Source organism: Mesocricetus auratus, unplaced genomic scaffold (genome assembly GCF_017639785.1).
Source record: "Mesocricetus auratus isolate SY011 unplaced genomic scaffold, BCM_Maur_2.0 Super-Scaffold_6730, whole genome shotgun sequence".
Lineage (NCBI taxonomy): Eukaryota > Metazoa > Chordata > Mammalia > Rodentia > Cricetidae > Mesocricetus > Mesocricetus auratus.
Genome location: NW_024429184.1, coordinates 9,135,429 through 9,150,360, shown reverse-complemented (window position 1 = coordinate 9,150,360; position 14,932 = coordinate 9,135,429).

The following is a 14,932-nucleotide window of genomic DNA, read 5'->3' as shown; positions in this document are numbered from 1 at the left end:
CTGATGGAAGCAGATGTAGTGATTCACACCCAAGTACTGGGCCAAGCTCCAGGAGTCCTGTTGAAGAGACAGACTAGGAGTTGAACCAGACAGGTAGGTTAAGATCATTACAGGGGAACCCACAGAGACAGTTGATGTGAGCTCCTGGGGGCTCACGGACTCTGGACTGATAGGTAGGGAGCCTGCATAGAATCTTCCTAGGCCCTCTGCATGCATGTGACAGTTGTGTAGCTTGTTCAATGTTTGTAACTCTTAGAAGTGGGATCAGGTCCTGTCCCTGGAACTGGAGCTGGCTGGTAGGAACCTATTCCCAATACTGGGTTGATACATGAAAAGGAACTGGTTTCTGTCTCAATTTTATGCCCCTGTGAGGCCTGCCCCCTTCTAAACTGAAATGGAGGTTGGGGATGATAAAGGGGAGGTAGGGTAGGGGTAGGGGACTAGAAGAGAGGAGACATGGGAAACGGTGATAAGGATGTAAAATAAATGAAAAAATTAATTAAGTAAAAAGAAAAGAATGATTGCCTGTTGGAAATGGAATTAGCAAGAAGGTAGATGTAGCATATACAAAAATTCTAAAAATAATGTATTTTTTAACTAGGTGAAGATTGTAATGCTGGGGAATCAAAAAATCTATATAAGTGATTCAAAATTAGTCATGATAAAGTGTTTGATGGGTTTTTGACCTTCTGCAGTTATGACCTTGGTATTAAAAGCTCTCTGCTTCTATGTTACTGGGGTGAAGAAAACATTACCTTCCACAAAGCTGAGAAAGTAGTGTGTATATATGTAGTGCCTGTCTCTCCACAGGTAAAGGGAAGACACTGCTCACTGGCTTTTATGGAAGCATGATTGTAAGTGTAAGATAAGAGGAAATAGGTGTATGTCTATGGCGTTGATGAATTTTAATGTAAGAGAATAGCTGACAGGAGGCAGAAGACAAAAATGGGAGTGAAAATTTGATAAAAGCTTGATATTTCAAATAATTTGTTCCTACTTTGAAGGGAGTTTAGGTCCTGAATAACGTTGATGAAAAGTTAAGTAGAATTTAAAAAGGTTACTTTAAAGGAGGAAAGTTAAGTAGTGAAGGAAACAAAAACAGGAATGTAATTATCAATCTTTATGAGGAAAGGTAAAGAAAAGCAAAATTGTGACCAGAACTGTCACTCAACAAGGTAACATGAGCAGTTATTACCTAAAGTCTATAAATAAGGAAATAGGTATTTCTTTAGACTTAGTCTGGTACTGCAAAGAAAGGGAGTTGAGTGGACATTCTTCAGGGGGAGTTTTTCATCATGTTTTTTTTAATAAAGCTTCCTCATTTATTATAACATTAATGAATTGTTAGAGAAAACAATTATATAGGGGCAAAATGTCATGAAGATGAAAATAACACATAAACACTAAATTGAAAAATAATCTCCACCATGTAAGGCAAAGTTTTAATGTTTGTACCTCATGAAAAAGCTATTTATATCAAGTAAGAAAAGCAGCAAATGCATACTTAAATAGTCCTAAAAATGAATACAAGTTAAGACCAGTGTGGTGGCTCATTCCTGTAATCCCAGCACTTGGGAGGGGGAGACATGAGGATCAAAAATTCAACACCAGCTTCAGCTATATGTCACTTTTGAGGATACTTTAGGCTACATGTCACCCAGCCTTGAGGAAAACAAAAGCTTCCCACTCCCTGTTGCCCTCCTAAAAAATGAAAATAGTAAATATAAATTAACTAAGAGCATGTAAATGGTCATTTACATAGTAAAACACTAGAAATTCAATAAACACCATTTTACCATAACATGTCATCACAGATAAAAATAAAATATTAGTCAATTTCACAGATAATTGCAATGTATTTCCTTTTAAATTTGAAGTTTAACTAGATTTTTTAAATTCCTTAAGAAGTCAGAGAAAGGTGAATCAAAAACTTTAGCTTGGTCATGATCATAGGTAGAAATATTAATTGATTATCTTGGGGTTGATCCTTTGTGATACTTGTGAAAAGTCTTTACTGCCAAGAATGTTTATGAACATATGGACTGTTTATCAAATTTAGCAAATCTATGAGTATATAGTGGAGATAAATTTAATAAGTAAACTGTAGTGCATTTCAAAAAATGAAAAATTTCCACTAAAATTACATTATGGAAAATATTTTCTGAAAACCTTTACAATGGTTGTTAGGCACAAAATCTGACTTTAAATGAAACATCTTATTTGATTTTGTGGTGTTTGATTATTTAAAAATATAGAATAAATTACCAACTAAATATATTAAGTAACTATATTTTGCAAGCTGAATATATTAGGTAAATTAATTAAATGACTATAATGAATTAAACGCTAAATACATTAAGTGATATATTTAGGGTTTGAAATATATTGATTTTTTCCTTCTAATTATCTAAAGTGAACAAGACTAGGAACCAGCATTAGGGAAAAACATTCTTTTTCATATCAAGAACAGACTAAATAAAAGATTGGGACAGAACAACAATGAAACACATAAAACTTGGAGACGCTAATTGTTTCATTGAGGAATGTCAAATGTATATGCTGCTCATAATACAAACAAAAAATAACTGAAATCCTCACACTTAGAAAGGCTGTACAACCATCTTGAGCCATATGTTAGTATTTTCACCCATCTGGTGATGTAGGTCATTTGGTAGTGTGGTTGCCTAGAGCATAATAGGTCTTGGTTCCTCCATGACAGCACCACACAAAAATGTACAGTAACTCTTACTTGTAATCCCCATACCTGGAAGGTGGAAGAAGGAGCATCAGAAGTTTAACATAATGTCTAGTCCTCTCAGGTGAGTCAGAAGCAAGCCTGGAATACATGAGAAACCGTCTCAGATAATAATAATCACTGCTCAGTATTCACCTGTATTGTGATTGATACATATAGTTCCAAACACATATGATAGAATATACAATATGAAATCTTATTTTAGAGAAAAAGACATACACTTAAAAAAAGAAACAATGGTGGATTCAGAACCAGTGGAGGTATTAGGACCCTCAAGCCAGCCACAAAACATCCAAATTACAACTTGCCCTGCCTGCAAGATGTGCCTGAGTAAAGGTGTTGCAGAAATTGTGGGAGTGGCAACTCAATGTCTGGTTCAACTTGAGACTCATTCTATGACCCAGGAGGACCAGGATCCAGAGACTGGAAAGCCCAGAGACTCATGATAGAACTGAACATGACTGTCAATTAAAAAATAAGGTCAATAAAATGATTCCTAATGATATTCTGCTCTACTCATAGAGGTTATCCAATTGTCATCAGAGAGGTTTCACTCAGCAACTGATGGAAACAGATGCAGAGACCCACAGCCAAACACTGGGTGGAGCTTGGGGAATTCTGCAGAAGACGGGAGAAAGGATTGTGGGAGGGAGAAGGGTCAAGGACACCAAAACAAAACTCAGAGAATCAACTAACCTGGGCTTACAGGGTCTCACAGAGAATGAACTGACAACCAGAGAGCTTGCATAGTAATGACCTTGTAAAAAATTTGGTCTTCTCGTTGAACTCCTAACAATGGGAGCAGAAACTCTCTCTGACACTCTTGCCTGTTTTGAGGACCCCTCTCTCTTACTGTGTTACCTCATCCAGCCTTTACAGAGGAGGAGGTTCCTAGTCTTAATGCAACCTGATATGGCATGGCTGGCCAGAGTACAAGGGGTGCCTGCCCATGAGAAATAAGGAGGAGTGGATGAGAAGGGAGGAGTTTGGCGTGGGACTAAGAGGAGAGGAGAGAGAGGAAATTGTGATCTGGCTGGAAGAAATTAATTAATTAATTTTCTTAAAAAATCCAAAATCAGAAACAAAGCAATCCCATTGGTTGTAATCTATGAAAAGAGCTGAGAGAGGACATAGCAACATTATGAGTAAATTTGACAGTTTTGTAGATCTAGACCTCTCCCAGAGATCTCATACACATTGTAGAATCAGAGTATGACATTCATTTCTATAATTTGTGAAGTCAACTACCATTTAATAGATACTTTGTCACACAGCATGTATGAATTCAGTAGCAATTCAGAGATTTTATGAGCCTTAAGACATCATCATTACATAGCCATCTAAGAACTGTAGGATATTGATTTAGTCTTGCATTCCCTCCTCTTCAGACTGTACTGTTTATTTTCTGAGCAGGGAGAAGTGATTTGTATATGGAAGAGATGAAAAGGCAGACTGTTAAATGGGGGAACACTTAGTCAAGGACAAGTTGCTGCCTAGTTCAAATTTTCAGGAAGAGCTTTTCTCTACAACACTTAAAAATCATGCAATGATACCACAATTTAAGATTCTTGGCATCAAGAATAGGAAAAATACAAATGAGTGTCAATGGAGACAGTGAACATCCTGGTCCCTGAATTTAGTAGAATTTTTCAAGGTTTGCTCCATTTAATATGAGGTTGGGTGCAGTATTGCCTATAAAGCCCTATGATGTTGAAATATATTTTCTTTGCCTTTGGAATGAAATTGTTCTTTATCTGTATTTCCAAATTTTCTTTTTTCACTATACAAAGATCTTATATGTTCCATTCATACACTGTAAAACTTTTAAAAACTAACTGAATGATCCAGTTCTACTACCTTGTCTTTAGCCCTGAGCCCTGAGAGTCTGTCTTTAGCATGATGCATTCTACTTGTGAGACTTTGCAATTCATTGCTACACTTGAATAAAAATATTAAAATTCTCATTTCCAGATCCATTTTATTTTGTTCATTCTTCAGTATGAATATTTGGTCTGGAATTCCAACTATGCTGTTTTCATTGAACTCTGTTTGTATGTATTCATTAACCTTTAGCAGTTACATGCTAACTGGGGTTTTGAAACCATCTGTGTTTTGACAGTATGATTTGCATATCTTTCTCTCTTTTAAAGATTTATTTTACTTTCAAATAGTTTTACATTTTTTCCTAGGTAGATACATTTTGATCATATTTTCTCCTCACCTACTCTTTCAATATCTTCCTGCCCCAAGCCCACCAATATTTTATGTGGGTATGTGTGTGTGTGTGTGTGAGAGAGAGAGAGAGAGAGAGAGAGAGAGAGAGAGAGAGAGAGAAAGAGAGAGAGAGAGGTACAGAGAGAGGCAGAGACAGAAACAGACAGACAGAACCAGAAATAAATGCATTTCCATGTCAATTTTGTCTATCCTAGACAATGGTTTATAAAAGTCCTCATCTATTAAAGTTCATTATAATTAAGAGTTTGGAAGAAAAGTTTTGATATTGTCTATTTTATTTGAAGTCTGAGTGTTCTTTGACTTAACAAGTTACCTCCTTCTCTCCCTCTATTCTGCCTCCTTCCTTCTCCCTTTCCTTCCTCCCTTCCATTCTTTGGAATGGTAATTTTTCATAGATTCTCTCTGTTTTTTATTTTAATTAAATATAATTGCAACTTTTCTCACCTTCTCTTACTTCTCATGTCTTTCCTTCCATCTCTGCTTACAGCCCCTCATTCGTCAAATTCATGGATGCATTTCCTTTCAATATTATTGGTGTAAGCATACCTCTACCTTATCTATCTATCAATCTTTCTATCTACGTATCTGTATATCTGTCTATAATTCATCATCATTTATCTATCATATAACTTCTATCATCTACCTGTCAGTCAAGTATCTATCTATCTATCTATCTATCATCTATCAACTATCGAGTATGATGTAACCTTCTGTACATGATATCAGACATGACATTCTTGTATTGGAAAACCAATTCATGGGAAAGAGTCATCCTTTCTCAGCAGCCATTATTTGTCTGCAGCTCTTTGTCTAATGGTGTGATCTTTTGAGATTTTGTTCCTCTGTGTCATTCTGTCAACTGTCATTGTCATTTAGGTCTTATTTAGACAATCATGTGGTTAAGTAATCCAAGGCATAGCTTCCTACTCATTTATAGAAAATAAAATCTCACAGCAGGTTTCCTGGTCTCCTAACTCTTAAATTCTTTTTGCTTTCTCTTCTTCTGTTATTCCTTACCCTTAGGTGCAGGAGTTGTCTTGTAGATGCTAAGTCAGTACTCCCCAAGATAAGTCCATCTCTGCATCATAAACAGTTGTCATTTTCTGTAACGGTTTGTTTGCTTTAAAGAGAAGCTTCTTTGAAAAGAGGTGTGATCTACTTATGTCCTGCCAAATGATCCATAACCTCTGTAGACCAAGATAGTCTTTTCTGGGTTTCTAGTACTAAGTAATATTGCCCTGGTGTTTAGCTGGCCTTAAGTCTAATTAGACAGGTATTGGTTACTGTCCAAATATGAATGCCACTATGGCACCTTAAGATATCTTGCCTTGATAGTCACTGTGGCTCATAGTTGTCACAGCTATGAAGGATGGTTGACTGCTTCAATCCCTTGGAAGCTTGCATAGCCATTGTGTAACAATGTAAGCTATACTGCAGAAAGGAAGTTTTTAGGTTAGAGTCAGCTCTCATCTTCTGAGTCCTGTGTTCAAAATATGTAGTATATTCAGAAATAGGAATTAACCCAAAATTTCTGAGTCAACTGTGGGCAACGGAACGTCTATATTGTTTTGAGAGATAATTAGGATGATGATTTTGTGTGACAGGATCTTACTATATATTCCAGGATGGTCTTGAACTAATTATCCTATTTTCATGTGCTGAAATTATAGCCATAGGTCACCAGGTCCAAGTTTCTTTCCTAGTCTTGTACAAATAATTACAATGAAGTATTCCACTCCATTAAAGGCAGTAACATGTTCCTTCTTTGATACTCAATGACCATTGAGAGAGGAAGTACATAACACTCATGGGTGACCAAGAAGGAGCAAATAGCTATTTAGTTAATTAGTTAACTATTTTTACAGTTACTTTTGAGAATGATGAGCCTGCTACATAGACATAATCAATCACCCCTCTTAAAATGTTCAAGTAATTAAGTTGAAAAATCTAACTTAACCCAAATCCAGCCTTGAAATTATAACTTACTCACATTTAAAGTTTTATTTAAACTAAGCACTGTTATTAAATTACCTAATTATAGTAAATTACATAACCTTGGATACATATTACAAAATATATTCTTTTACTTAAAGAGCAACCTGTTATCTTTGCAGAGGCACTCCATTAGAATATAGTGATTTCTTAGTTTGGTCATTACCTATGAGAAATTATTTCTGAAAAAAATAATAACTTTCTATGTATTTCAACTTTCTAGACTGACCTGGAAATAACTAGCCTTCCATTCATGGTGAGTTATGGGTTCTTTACCATTACGGTCATCTTAATTATGTCATTTCAGTAATATTTCTTCAATACATTTCAGAAATTCATGTTTTCATTAAATAAATATATATTAAACAACTAGGATTCAGCCTGTATAATACTTATTTGCAATAAACAAGGCTACTACTTCAGAGGTTTGTTAAGGATAGTTCTCCAGACAAAGAATTCTATTACTTATTAAGAGTTGCATCTAAAGTATAGGTTCACATTCCTGTAGTACTTGAGGGGATTCAAGACCAGTAGTCTTTGAGCTAAAGACTGAGGGAGTGATGAGTGATAGATTTCTATTTAGTGCATATGACTAAGCATCTAGAGAACCTGTGCTCGCATCCCAGCCTATGCTTCAGTGTGAAGAGTAGAAAGAGTGTCTCAACTGGAAGACAGGTATACATTAACCATAAATTTTGTTTCGTTTTTGTTTTACTTTTAGGCCTTCAGGGATTGCTGGATGCCATCCATCAGAACTGCAGAGGACAATCTTATTTGCTCCATTAGCAATTGTAATATTCATTCATAATAGTCTATGGATACTCCTTGGAAAATGATGAACAAAATATGTGGTTCCTTCTTGTCCCAGGCCAACTGACATATAAAATTAACCATTACAACTTGTTTTAAATTATTGGAGGGGAGATCTAGAATTTGAAACAGAAGATTTTAAGATTTTAAGTAACAAAGAGCACACACACACACAAACACGACAGAGATAGAGACAGAGATAGAGACAGACAGACAGACAGACAGAGAGAGAGAGAGAGAGAGAGAGAGAGAGAGAGAGAGAGAGAGAGAGAGAGAGATGTATCTTTGCTCTTGCTGGGTAGGCTGTTGTCTTTTCACAAACCTGGGAGAAATTCTTTGTGATCTTACCAAGGTAGGACAATTTTCCTTTTATCAGCCAATGATAATGAAACCATCTTTTCCTCAACAAAAGATATTATATTGTTTTGAGGTCTTGAATGTACATCATAATTTTACACTGGTGGGAGAAAAAGTACAAGAATTAAGGACACAAATCTGCAACTAAATCCTGAGATATGTGTGTTAAATCAAGTTAGTTAATGTGTTAAATGAATGGAAAAGTGTTTTGTTAGTGTCAACAATCAAAACAATTTCAAGTTTTAAAATAAATGGAGCAACAAATATTTTTGTATATTGGTCTATAAGCCTCATTTAAATTATCCTATGTTTTTTCTAGGGATAAGTCAACATAATTTCCTTTAAAATATGAAGGTATAAGACGAATTTCTTTTTTTTTAATTCTTTTTTTTAAATTTTATTTTCCAGTTTAAATTTGGAAAGAAACAAGGTTGCTTCACAAGTCAGTTCCAGGTCCCTCTCCCATTCCCTCCCTTCCTCCCGAGCCCTCCCCCCCTCCGTTATCCCCTCATTCCCCCAGGGAGGGTGAGGCCCTCCATGGGGGTGTGCATAGTCTGTCATTTCATATAGGGCAGGGCCTAGACCCTTCCCCAAGAGTTCGGGTGAGAGTCCAAAGTCCGTGTGTATACTTGGGATGGGTACTGATCTGCTGCCCAAGGCTCAATAGATTACCTAGGCCTCCTCACTGACACCCAAATTCAGGGGGTCTTGATCAGTCCCATGCTGGATTCCCAGGCTGATGCCTGGGATTCAAGAGTTAACCTTTGTCTGGTCAGCTGTGTCTGGGGGTTAAACCAGCCCAGTTTTAATCCCTTTGGTCATCAGTCCTCCCTCTCTGTTACTGGCTTTCTTGAGTTCAGCTCAGTACTTAACCAAGGGAGTCTGCCTGTTCTGTGATCAACCACTAAATGAAGTTTCTGTTTCCCAGACCCTCTGGCCATAGGATTGTAGGCTGGCACTCCCCAGATCTATGTCTAAAATCCATATATGAGAGAGTACATGCCATGTTTCTCTTTTTGTGACTGGGTTACCTCACTCAGGATGGTTTCTTCTAGTGTCGTCCATTTGCCTGCGAATCTCATGATTCCATTATTTTTTTCTGCTGAATAGTACTCCATTGTGTAGATGTACCACATTTTCTCTATCCACCCTTCAGGTGAGGGACATCTAGGTTGCTTCCAAGTTCTGGCAATTACAAATAAAGCTGCTATGAACATAGTGGAACAGACATCTTTGTTATATGAATGGGCATCTTTTGGATATATGCCTAAGAGTGGAGTTGCTGGGTCTTGTGGTAGGTTTATTCCCATTTTTCTGAGGAATCTCCATACTGATTTCCAAAGTGGCTGAACCAGTTGGCACTCCCAACAGCAATGGAGGAGTGTCCCCCTTTCACCACATCCTCTCCAGCATAAATTGTCATTGGTGTTTTTAATTTTAGCCATTCTGACAGGAGTGAGATGGTATCTCAGAGTTGTTTTGATTTGCATTTCCCGGATGGCTAAGGATGTTGAGCACTTTCTCAAGTGCCTCTCAGCCATTTTAGACTCCTCTATTGAAAACTCTCTATTTAGTTCTGCAGCCCACTTTTTAATAGGGTCCTTTGGTGTTTTGGAGACTTGCTTCTTGAGTTCTTTGTAAATTTTGGAGATCAAACCTCTGTCAGATGTGGGATTAGTGAATATTTTTTCCCATTCTGTGGGCTGCCTTTTTGTCTTGCTGACTGTGTCCTTTGCTTTACAGAAGCTTCTCAGTTTCAGTAGGTCCCATTTATTAATTGTTGATCTCACTGTCTGTGCTACTGGTGTTATGTTCAGGAAGCTGTCTCCTGTACCAATTCGTTCAAGGGTACCACCCACTTTCTCTTCTAAGAGGTTCAGTGTGGCTGGATTTATGTTGAGGTCTTTGATCCATTTGGACTTAAGTTTTGTGCATGGCGATAAACATGGATCGATCTGCATTCTTCTACATGCCAGTCTCCAATTATGCCAGCACCATTTGTTGAAGATGCTTTCTATTTTCCATTGTATATTTTTAGCTTCTTTGTCAAAGATCAGATGTTCGTACGTGTGTGGGTTAATACCCGGATTTTCAATTCGATTCCATTGGTCTACCTGTCTATTTTTGTGCCAATACCAAGCTGTTTTCAGGACTATAGCTCTATAATAGAGCTTGAGGTCAGGGATGGTGATGCCTCCGGACGTTGCCTTGTTGAACAGGGTTGTTTTGGCTATCCTGGGTCTTTTGTTTTTCCATACAAAATTGATTATTGTTCTTTCAAGGTATGTGAAGAATTGTGCTGGGATTTTAATGGGGATTGCATTGAATCTGTAGATTGCTTTTGGCAGGATTCCCATTTTTACTACATTGATCCTACCTATCCAAGAGCATGGGAGATCTTTCCATTTTCTGAGGGCTTCTTTAATTTCTTTCTTTAAAGATTCAAAGTTCTTACGATACAGGTCTTTCACTTGTTTGGTTAGCATTACCCCAAGGTATTTTATGTTGATTTTTGAGAAGGTTCCATGTGGTGGTGAGAAGAAGGTATATTCTTTTTTATGTGGATGAAATGTTCTATAGATATCTGTTAATCCCAGTTGGGTCATTACTTCTATTAGACCTTTTGCTTCTTTGATGATTTTCTGTTTGGTATTCCTGTCTAGTGGTGAGAGTGGTGTGTTGAAATCTCCCACTATAACTGTGTGGGGCTTTAGATGAGATTTAAGTTCTAATAATGTTTCTTTAACGAATGTGGATGCCTTTGTATTTGGGGCATAGATGTTTAGGATAGACACTTCATCTTGGTGGGTTTCACCTGTGATGAGTATGTGATGACCTCCTTCATCTCTTTTGATTGATTTTATTTTAAAGTCTAGTTTGTTAGATATTAGGATTGCTACCCCTGCTTGTTTCTTGGGTCCATTTGATTGAAAAAATTTTTCCCAACCTTTCACTCTCAGGTAATGTCTGTCTTTGAGGGTGAGGTGTGTTTCTTGTATGCAGCAGAAGGAAGGGTTCTGTCTTCGAATCCAATCTGCCAGTCTGTGTCTTTTTATCGGTGAGTTAAGGCCATTAACATTCAGGGATTTTAATGACCAATGATTTCTCATCCTTCTTCGATTTGCGATGGTTGTTGTTGGTGGAATTATGTGTGGAATTTCACACCTTTGTTCTTTTGGCTGTTGGTAGAGAGGGATTCTCTAATGCTTATGTTTTTCTGGTTGTAGTTAGCTTCCTTGGGTTGGAGTTTTCCTTCCAAAATTTTCTGTAGGGCTGGGTTAGTGGACACATATTGCTTGAATCTAGTTTTGTCATGGAATATCTTGTTTTCTCCGTCTATAGTGATTGAGAGCTTTGCCGGGTATAGTAGTCTGGGCTGGCATCCATGGTCTCTTAGTGCAGGTAGAATATCTATCCAGGACCTTCTGGCTTTCAGAGTTTCCATGGAGAAATCAGGTGTAATTCTGATAGGTCTGCCTTTATATGTTACTTGACCTTTTTCCTTAGCTGCTCTTAATATTCTTTCTTTATTCTGTATGTTTGGGGTCTTGATTATTATGTGGCGAGGGATTTTTTTTGTGGTCCACTCTATTTGGTGTTCTGTAGGCTTCTTGTACCTTCATTGGCATGTCTTTCTTAAGGTTGGGGAAGTTTTCTTCTATGATTTTGTTGAATATGCCTTCTGCCCCTTTGAGGTGGATTTCTTCTCCTTCTTCTATACCTATTATTTCTTAGGTTTGGACTTTTCATGGTGTCCCATATTTCCTGGATGTTTTGTGTTAAGGATTTGTTGGATTTAAGGTTTTTTTTGGTTGATAAATCCATTTCTCCTAGCGTATCTTCAACACTTGAGATTCTCTCTTCCATCTCTTCTATTCTGTTGGTAATGCTTGTATTGGTAGTGCCTGACTGTTTGTCCAGCTTTTCTGTTTTCTGCCTTTCTTCAGATTGTGTTTTTTTTAATGACTCTATTTCAGTTTTCAACCCTTGCAGTGTTTGCATTGCTTCTTGCAATTTTCTGTTTATCTGTTCGTCCGTTTGTTGCCTTTCATGAATTTTTTGGTTTGTTCTTTCTTCCATTTCTTGCATTTTTTGGTTTGCTTTTTGTTCCATTTCTTGCATTTTGTACTTTGTTTCTTCTTCCATTTCCTGCCTTTTTTGGTTTGTTTCTTCTTCCATTTTTTTCATTTTTTGCTTTGTTTTTTCTACCATTTCTTGCATTTTTTGTTTTTATTTCTTCTTCCATTTCCCGCCTTTTTTGGTATGATTCTTCTTGCAATTCTTGCTTTTTTTGTTTTGTTTTTTCTTCCATTTCTTGCATTTTTTGCTTCATTTCTTCTTCCATTTCCTGCCTTTTTTGGTTTGTTTTTTCTTCCAATTCTTGCATTTTTGGTTTGTTTTTTCTTCCATTTCTTGCAATTTTTTGGTTTGTTTTTTCTTCCATATCTTTGAGGGATTTTCCAATATCCACTTTTAGGGCCTCTATCATTTTCATGAAAGTGCTTTTAAGGTCGTTCTCTTCTGCTTTGTCCGCATTGGAATGTTGAGGTCTTGCTGGTGTGGAGTCTCTAGAATCTGGCGGTGTCATATTTGTTTTTCGGTTGCTGACTGTGTTTTTGTATTGTCTCTTTCCCATCTCTTCTTCTAGTGGGTGCAGAAAGAGCCCCTTACTGCTCTGGGGACCAGAGTTCCCTTTTGGTGGGTGCTAGCAAGTCCAATAATCTGGTGGTTCTTCTATTCCTTGTCCGAATGCTGGTCCTGGTCTCCCTGGGTCCTCTGGTTTCCTGGTCTCGTTGGTGGGAGAGAAGACTTGGGGTCTGGGTGCTTGGCTCCTGCTGGGATTGGGAGCTCTGTGCAGTTCCCAGGCGATCTGCAGGCACTGGAGCACAGGCTGGGAAGCCGGCCTGTTTACCTGATGCTGCCCGAGGAACAGCTGCTTTCCTGGACTCCCAGCCTCCTCTCCTTTCCTGGTCTCGTTGGTGGGAGGGAAGATCTGGAGTCTGGGGTGCTTATCTCCCGCCGGGATTGGGAGCTCTGTGCAGGTCCCAGGCCATCTGCAGGCACTGGAGCACAGGCCGGGAAGCCGGCCTGTTTACCTGATGCTGCCCGAGGAACAGCTGCTTCCCTGAACTCCCAGCCTCCTCTCCTTTTCTGGTCTCGTTGGTGGGAGCGAAGATCTGGAGTCTGGGGTGCTTGGCTCCTGCCGTGTGGGGTGCTTGGCTCCCGCCGAAGACCAATTTCTTTTTAAAGAATTTTTTCCTCTTATCTAAAAAGTTTAATCATTCCAAGTCTAGTTCGATTAAAATTGAGATATGAATTGTGGAAGAGCCTTGCTTGATTTAATATGAATGTTTTCTGCTGTGAATTGATTATTTCTCAAACTCTTAGGACTTGCTATCAGAGGAAGTCAGAAAACGCTCAAGGCTAGGTTGTCCAAACCACTTTTTAATGAATGATGCTTCCATTTCTCTACTGTGAAGACTTTGAGAGCACCGAGGATAGTGGAGAATTTCTCATACATTTGACCTTTTTAACTCTGGAGATATGCTATGATAAATTAATGAAAATTTACATCAATCACTAAATACATAAAATGCTACTTTTTTCAAGGAAATGAAGATATAAAATAGAAATGCCCAAGCAAAATGTGTAAAATTACTATTGCCTAGATATTGGAAGTCTTGCCTGGCAAGAGTTACCATGGCTCACCCTGTTTTCTTCCTACCAGATAGGTGAAGAATCATCTGCCTGATCTTTAATTTTAAGGTATAGCAGTGGGCTTCTGTTTCTGATTTGATAGTCCTGAGGTCACACTTTGGTACTCTCTGAGCTGTACAAACAGTTACTTGTTCTTGAAGACTTGCACATTCTTAGGAGTCCGGACATCAATCTGAGGATAGAGGAGCATTTTCCACTCATCTAGGGATATTTGGATTCCTTCAGGAAAGCACTTGATCATTCTCTTCCTACAAAGTAAATGGTATCACAAAGATGTTGGCCTTATACATGCATCATAAATGAGTTCATAAAAAACTCATGGAAAAGACAATCCAGAATGGCATCAGAAACCAATGACTGATACCACAGTCTCATGCTAGTATATATGTCAGTATTGTAACAATTCACACTAGTTATAGGGTCTATTGACCTTTGGGTACTTTAAGCCCTAATACTAGCTATTTAATATGAGTTGAAGTGGAAGTGGCACATTTAAATGGAACTTTGGATGCTAATTTGTTCTGGGCTTGGAAGGAGTAGGCAGTGGAGCAAGGAGTGAATACTGGATGGATAGTAGATTGACATGTCATGGTTTGCTTAATCAGAGATAAAGTTTGAGAGAGAGATGAAATCATTTTGCTGAGTATTCAGATATTCAAAAGGATATGCATGTGAATACTATTCAGTATGGGAAGGATTGCTTATAATAGGACTAGGGTAATTTTCATATTCCAGTTTTTGTAAGGTAGTAATACATGCTTTTCATGTTGTTTGGATGAAGATGATTTACAGATACACCAAATTCTCTCTGAAGCTTCCAAGGAACAGATGCACGAAGTCTATGTACATAGGCAGGCATAACACATTTGAACAATTCCTAAGTTATGGTTTTGTTTTTCAAGTTAAACTTCCATGTGTACTATACATTATGAAAATGTGTGTCAAGAAAAATTCCCCTGGAGGAGTTTACAGCTAAGATGAATCTACCTGAGACAGTGTCTATGCTTTCAATGTTACCAACAGAGTATCTATCAGGTTTAGGCCACTTTCTCATTTAGATGGCAT